The sequence below is a fragment of the Rhinopithecus roxellana genome, chromosome 15, assembly GCF_007565055.1.
Source record: "Rhinopithecus roxellana isolate Shanxi Qingling chromosome 15, ASM756505v1, whole genome shotgun sequence".
Lineage (NCBI taxonomy): Eukaryota > Metazoa > Chordata > Mammalia > Primates > Cercopithecidae > Rhinopithecus > Rhinopithecus roxellana.
The window spans coordinates 87,521,791-87,527,767 of NC_044563.1; positions in this window are offsets into that span (position 1 = coordinate 87,521,791).

A 5,977-nucleotide genomic window follows, 5' to 3' on the forward strand; every position below is an offset into this window, starting at 1 on the left:
TTCTCTTAAGGCAATAAGTAAAAAGAAGTAGATTCCGTGCTCCAAGGTAAGCAAATCCCTATGATTTGCAATAATGAAAACACTAAGCCAAAGTGCTCCCTCTTGGTCATTGTTTTGTTGCATTCTTGCCTACATTTTCATTAAGGAGCTTATTGCCTTATTCAGATGTTTTGCCACTGTGTTGTGGCAAAGGCAAAGCTTCTGTGTTTGGAGATAATCATAACAAAGCAGAATTAACAAATAATACAAAAAGACAGATACATTTCTGAGTTCAATGTAATAATTTCAGGGTGTACTAAAGGTTCAGTGAAAATTAGAAAAAAAACATATTCATCAGAATGAGAAAATAGAAGTGAGGAAATAATTTATATTAAAGCATGTAGCATTTGACAGAGTCAATGTCTTTACTTGCCATTAACTACAGCTAAACAGCAATCGCTTTAGGTAAATTCTATAGATTTACAAATTCTTTTTGCATATGTTTTATTTTAATGTTTTGCATATTTAACAACTAAAGAATCACCTACAAATCCTTAACTTTAATAGTGCCTCACAATCCATTTTGATTTATTTTGACTTTGAGGCATATACAAGTAGTGTTCACATATTTGTAATCATGTATATATTTAACATATATTCCATTTTTTAATTTACATCTCTACTTAGTATTATCAATAAAATATTTCCCATTTTCCGGAGCAATCCTTATAACTGAAATACTGATGGAATCTATGTCAAACTTTTTAGCATGATATCCATGGAGCTTCATAATCTATCTTCAATTACTTTTCTAAATGTGTCTCCCTATTACATATCCTTCCTTGCAACTTTTGTAGTTTTAAAGAGTCATATTAACATGACATTGAGATTTTCTGCTCAGTATCATTGGTTATACTATTCATAAAAACACAATTTTCTACTAACAATGTTATTGCTGTTCTTAAGGTTTGAAACATTTACCTAAATAATAAATATTAGTACCAAATGTCTTCAAATTCCTAGCAATTATAATTTATTTTTACTTTGGAATAAGAATTAATTTTCTCTGACAGTGGAACTGAATTTTTGACTATGTGAATTCTGAGGGATAATAAATCAATAGTTGAGAACCTGTAGCTCATTAAAGAATGTGATCCATCTCTTCTTTAATTGATCTTCATTAATTGTGCCTCAATTACTCTAGTGTCAGGCCTTATTGCCTTTGGTGTTGGTTCTGTTATTAAAATCTGTTTTTTAACTTCTCAGTTGGTTCCCCCTAGTTTAATGGTGCAAACCATCCAATATCTATATAAAAATGATAAAATATTGGAGCCCCTACGATGCCTCTTCTACCGTCCTTTTTCTAAATTTAAACTTTCATAATTCCTTTGGCCATTCCACTGTGAAATATCATCAAATCCCTCACAATTTGTCAGTCTCTGAACATACTCTGAACTCAGGAATGAGGCCAAATACTGAGCAGCATTTATGCTGTTTGCCTCCTGACTGAGGCAGAGTTCAGTGGAGCTTACCTTGCTTCATTGTGTACACCACTTGAGCTTCAATCTATGCTGATCAGAGAGTCATGGAGTGATGAGGGTCAAACAATTAGATCCTGGGCCTCCTGCCAGACAACTGTATCAATTGGTGCGTAATCTCTCTGACTCTCGGTCTTTGCATTTGTGAAATAGAACTAATTGTCCCTATAATATAGCTTTGTTATTTGATTTAAAGGAAGGATGATACCTATAAAGTACCCATAGGTGTTTGGTTATACATCAGGGCTAAGAAACTAAATTTCATTAAGTAAAAATGAAGTATTGGTATATGATTATTTATTCATTTTTTTATGAGAAGTAAATTGTCTTTCAACACATGTCAGGGGATTTTCACCCCAAATCCAATATAAGACAGGAAGTGCAGTATCTGGTGCCTTCTTAGTTCCGGACTATGCCATTTAGACATATAACATGCCAACTAATTGTTGCCCTTCCCTTCCTCTCCACTGGACACCTAAGGTCCTCTCTAGAGTTCTTCATTTTGACATCCATTCATGCTTGTCTACCTGGGTCAGGGACTCTAACTACTCAAATATTCTTTCAGTATTTCAATGCATGGGTCACTTTTGATGATGAATAGAGGGTATAGGACTGGGAGCCCCACCCAACCTGAAAATCAGACTGCTTCTTCTGATTTCCTTTTTCTATTCTTACCTACACAATCTTAGCAATGGCTTTGGCTTCTGTAGACCATCCACAATGCCCCTGGAGACTCTGGGAAGCCTGAGCTGGGTGTGCAGAGAATGACTGTTCTGTGGTGCATTTCTTGCTGAGGCCATAGTTTCCATTGGGGTCAAGAGCTAAAGTTGGCAAGAGTAGTTCTTTTACTTTTAGTTTCTTGCTAAACAAATAAAAATTTAATTTATTTTAGCAAAATTTATGAATCTTGCACTTACCTTTCAGAGCCAGAATTGTTGATGTTAAATTCCAAGGACATTTATAAAGTACTGTTTTCCATTCTGCGTTATAAGTAGCTGGGTACTGAATACTTGACAATGTCAACCACTAAATGCTCCCCATACATGCAGCAAGGATGAATACAGATATCTTTGTGGGGTTTGGAGGGAGAAAGGAAGGTTCTAAGAGAACATGGGAAATCTCCTAGGGCTGTTATTGCCTGTCCCTTTGAGAGAAAAGCCCTTGGGTTTGTTACAAAGAAATGACTTGTGGAGCCAGGTGACTCATTAAACTGGTTGGACCCTTCTGAAAGGAGCATCTGTGTGCCGTGGTGTCCTTTGGAATTCTTTCCTTCTTGTTTCCTGAAAGTGAAGGATAGTGTTCTTGGTTTCCCAGAAGAATGACTAACATTCACTTATTTTCTTAATTGTGATCAGTATGACAATGTCAGAATAGTTTCTCATTAAAATAACCTTTAAATCAAATTGAAAAGAAACATGGGAGGTGGAGAATAGTAAAGAAGAAAATTATCACTTTGACTTAGTGACCATTTAACTGCAGGAAAAAAAAGAAAAAACAAGATGATTCTTTCTGGAATTCTGTATACATGGGAGTGCCCCTTTTAGAACAATTCAGGACACTCTTCCACTGAGGCAGCGAGCAATAAGGTAGTAAGTCAAGTATATTAGATACTTGACTCAATTCACACTCCAAATACCTCACCTTCTTTTCTATTCCTTAAGGGCTGACATTGGGATCCATCGTTCCTGCTGCTCTTTTGACAAGTTCCAGTGAGCAAAGGCATCTCATAGTGATTTATTTTGTTATACACAACCTTCATAGTCCACCCTTGAGTTCTGCTCAAAACCAAACTCCTTTACTTCTTGCACCATACGTTTACCTAGGTCCCTTCTTGGACTGCCTGACTCCCAGTAAAAATATGTTCTTCAATTTAAAACAACTAAAATGTTTTTCTGCCATATATCATGAGCCTCCTCACTTCATCAGTCCTATTCAAAAGCATTTAAATTATCAAGAAATAGTGAGACTGCAACACTAGAATACAGGAATACCTCATTTTATTGCACTTCATTTTATTACCTTTCACAGATATTGCATTTATTACAAACTGAAGGCTGTAGCAACCCTATGTCAAACACAGCTGTCACCACCATTTTTACAAAAGCATGATCACTTTGTATTTCTGTGTGATATCCTGGCAATTCTCACAATACTTCAAATTTTTTTATGAATTTTCTTATCTGTTATTGTGATCCGTGATCAGTGATCTTTGATGTTACTATTGTTTGGGGGCAGCACAAACCATGGTCATATAAGATGGCAAACTTAACTGATAAATGTTGTGTGGGTTCTGACTGCTCCACTAACCAGCCATTTCCCTGTCTTCTTTCCTCTCCTCAGGCCTGTCTAATCCCTGAGACACAATGATATTGAAATTAATAAGCCTGAAATGGCCTCTAAGCATTCAAGTGAAAGGAAGATTACACATCTCTCACTTTAAATCAAAAGCTATAAATGATTAAACTTAGGAAGGCACACTGAAAGCTGAGATAGTCTGAAAGCTAGGTCTCTTGTACCAGTTAGCTATTGTGTGAATGTAACGGAAAAATTCTTAGAAGGAAATTTAAAGTGCTACTACAGTGAACACCTGAATGGTAAGAAAGCAGAATAGCTTTACTGCTGATATGGAGAAAGTTTTAGTGATCTGGATAGATGATTAAACCAGCCACAACATTCCCTTAAACCAAAGCCTAATCCAGAGCAAGGCCCTAACTCTCTTCAATTCTGTGAAGTCTAAAAGAGATGAGGAAGCTGCAGAAGAAAAATTTGAAGCTACCAGAGGTTGGTTCATGAGGCTGGAGGAAAGAAACTGACTTCACAACATAAAAATGCAATGTGGGAGACAGGCACAGTGGCATACACCTGTAGTATTGGCTGCTTGCGAGGCTGAGGCGGGAAGATCACCTGAGCCTAGGAGTTAAAGACCAGCATGGGCAACATAGTGAGACACTGTCTATAAAAAAAGCCAAGATACAAGTCAAGTGTAACATAAAACACCAAGTGCTGATGAATAGAAGCTGCAGAAATTTATCTAGAAGATCTCATTAAGATTATTGGTGCAGGTGGCTACATTGAACAACAGATGTTTAATGTAGATAAAGCAGAGTTATATTGGAAGATGTCATCTAGGACTTTCATATCTAGAGAGAAGTCAATGTCTGTCTTCAAAGGATATGCTGACTCTCTTATTAGGAGCTAATGCAGCTAGTGACTTTAAGTTGAAGCCAATGAACATTTGTCATTCTGGAAATCCTATGGCCCTTAATAATTATTCTAAATCTACTTTTCTTTTCCTGTGCATTATAAGTAGAACAACAAAGCCTGAATGACAGCACATCTGTTTACAGAATGGTTTACTGAATATTTTAAGATCACTGTTGAAATCTACTGCTCAGAAAAAAATCCTTTCAAAATATTACTATTCATGGACAATGTACCTAGTAACCCAAGAGCTCTCAAGGGGATGTAAGAGGAGATTAATGTTGTTTTCATGCCTACTAGCACAACATCCATTCTGCAGCCCATGAATCAAGGACTAATTTTGACTTTCAAGTCTTATTTCAAAAATATATTTTGTAAAGCTACAGCTGTCATAGGAAGTGATTCCTCTGATGAATCTAAGCAAAGTAAACTGAAAACCTTATGGAAAGGATTCACAATTCCAGATGTCATTAAAAACATGTGTGATTCAGCGAAGAGGTCAAAATATCAACATTAACAGGAATTTGGAAGATGTTGATTCTAACCCTCATGAATGACTTTGAGGGATTCAAGACTTGAGTGGAAGAAGTAACTGAAGATGTTGTGGAAATAGTAAGAGAAGTGGAGTTTCGTTTCATTCTAAATGCTTACTCTTCATAACAAGCATGTGACTGAGTGAATAAGCAATTATTTTATTTAAAAGTTAGCTAAAATAAACTTGTTTTTCTGGTAATAGTTGTGTTGTACACGTTCCTTCTCTTAAACATAACATTTATTTGAAATTTTCTTCTAAGTTTACCTTTTAAGTTCAGGGGTATTTGTGCTGAAAAAAATAATGAACCGGTGAGTCTCATATTGCTTCTTGAGCATCAAGAGACAACATGCAAAAATAAAGACCTTCATTCCCCGCCTCCCTCTTTTTAAAAGTTTTGCAAGTACCACAATTCTTCACAGTTGTTTGTAATAAATGCTTGGTTAATTTTTTTTAAAAAAGTGGAGCTTGAAGATGTGACTGAATCGCTGCAATCTCATGAGAAATTTGAAAGAGTAATTTTAAGTGTGTAGACTCTAATAATAAACATTGGGTTTATACTTGCATGTTTTTGTTTTTCTCATTAAACATTTTAGTAATTCTAGCTTTATTGTAATTCTAAACATTAGTGATTCCCTGAAAGCTTGAGGAAAAAATGTTTCTTCACTTAGATAGCTTGAAGAACACTAGGTGTGACCTTTGAAACCAAGAAACCTGGGTTTAGATG